Here is a 1,966-nt window from a genome sequence, read left to right on the forward strand (position 1 = left end):
TATTCTAATTGAATGCTCATCCTAGTTTGTTTGGGTTTCCCTAGACCTAGTTGCTTAAACAATTTGTAAGGCATAACATTGATAATAGACCCTAGATCAACCAACGCATTATTAACATCTAAACTACCAATTAAATAAGGAATCGTAAAACTCCCTAGATCTTTTATTTTGTTGGGTAGCTTATTCTGAAGAATGGCTGAGCAACCTGTGTTCAGCTTCACATGCGACCTTTCATCTAACTTTTGTTTATTTACTAGAAGCTCCTTTAAAAATTTTACTCCGTTCGGCATCTGCGAAAGTTCTTCAATAAACGGTAGGTTAATATGTAGTTTCTTTAAAAGTTTAAAGAATTTACCAATTTGTTCATTTGAATGGTCTTTCCTTGCTGCATTGGGGTATGGCACACGAGGTTTATATTGCTCGATTCACCTCCATTTGCTTCGCACTACATTACTGGGTAAACCTGTAAAGAATTAAGGAAACCATTAATTTTCTTATTCAAGAGTTCTACCTGATTAGAGAGCATGGTGACCAAATTGACGTTATAAACACCGGCCATTTTCGTTGGCTTTGTCCTCATGCTTGCCACTAATAGTTATTCAGTGACATCTCCTTTATAAATTCATAGGCATCTTCAAGTGTTTTATTATTGATGGTTCTGCCAGCAGCTGCGTCAACCATTTGTCGAGACGATGGATTCAAGTCATTATGAAAGGTTTGAACTTGTAGCCAAAGTGGTAACCCATGGTGAGGGCACCTTTGCAAAAGGTCCTTATATCTCTCCCATGCATCGTAAAGTGTTTCTAAATCCATCTGCACAAAAGAAGAGATATCATTACGTAATTTAGCTGTTTTAGCCAGCGAAAAATATTTTAATAAAAAATTTTCGGTCATTTGTTCCCAAGTAGTGATTGACCCTCATAGTAACAAGTTCAACCATTATTTAGCCTTATTCCTTAACGAAAAGGGAAACAACTGAAGGCAGATGGCGTCATCAGAAACGCCATTAATTTTAAAGGTATCGCAAAATTCTAGGAAATTTGCTAAGTGAGCATTGGGATCCTTATCCTACAAACCATCAAACTGAACAAACTATTGTATCATTTGAATTGTGTTAGGTTTCAATTCAAAATTATTTACAGCAATAGCAGGTCTAATCATACTTGACTCAGTTCTTATTAAATTAGGTTTAGCATAATTATACATAGTACATGGAGCAGGATTTTGATTTACTGGATCAGCAGCAATCGTAGGAGGTAGCGAATTTTCTTGGTTTTCAGCCATCTCCTCGGTTGTGGTTGAAGTATCGTCCTCTTACTCGTCCTTTATGTATCTTAGGCTTTGCCTTATTTCTCTTCGGTTCCTGCGAACTGTGTGGTCAATCTCACTGTCAAAAAGTAGTGGTCCTGACGGGTTTCTTCTGGTCATAAACTAAAAAAACCTGTCAGAAGAAAATAAATGAAGAATTAGAAAAGAAAATAAAATTGCAATAAAAGTAAAATGGCTAAAGTAATAAAAATCGAGTGTTCCTAATATCTTAGTTCCCCGGCAACGGTGCCAAAAACTTGATACGTGATATTCGTGAGAGGTTTTAAATATTTATAATGAATCGTTCGTGAAACTAACTATTATCACAATGAAGGCAAGTGTACCTATCGAACAGTAGTATAGCTTTAGCAAGACCGAATTATCGAACCCATAGGAACTAAAAGTACTAGTATCAACTTTCTTTTTATTATCTAGCCTAAAAAATAAAAAGGGTTTTATTTATCTAACTAATTAACTAAACTAAGAAATCACAGAAAAGAAATTTGGGGAAAATACTTTTTGGAAAACTCGATTGATTAAGACAATACCTAAGGAAAAATCCACCTAGACTTCACTTGTTATTTGACTCTGAATCAGACGATTTATTCATTCAACTTGGTCCGTAGAGATCCCTAAGTTATATTATTATCTCTCTCGA

At 35.2% G+C, this 1,966-nt stretch overlaps 1 non-coding gene across 1 annotated transcript; it reads left to right on the plus strand.

Moving 5' to 3' along the window:
* Positions 1-739: 739 nt before the first annotated feature.
* On the plus strand, positions 740-846 carry LOC128292385 (small nucleolar RNA R71). The gene has a single exon (XR_008282370.1). It is a non-coding gene; the product is annotated as a small nucleolar RNA R71 (small nucleolar RNA).
* The last annotated feature ends 1,120 nt before the right edge of the window (positions 847-1,966 follow it).

The sequence above is a fragment of the Gossypium arboreum genome, chromosome 4 (assembly GCF_025698485.1).
Source record: "Gossypium arboreum isolate Shixiya-1 chromosome 4, ASM2569848v2, whole genome shotgun sequence".
Lineage (NCBI taxonomy): Eukaryota > Viridiplantae > Streptophyta > Magnoliopsida > Malvales > Malvaceae > Gossypium > Gossypium arboreum.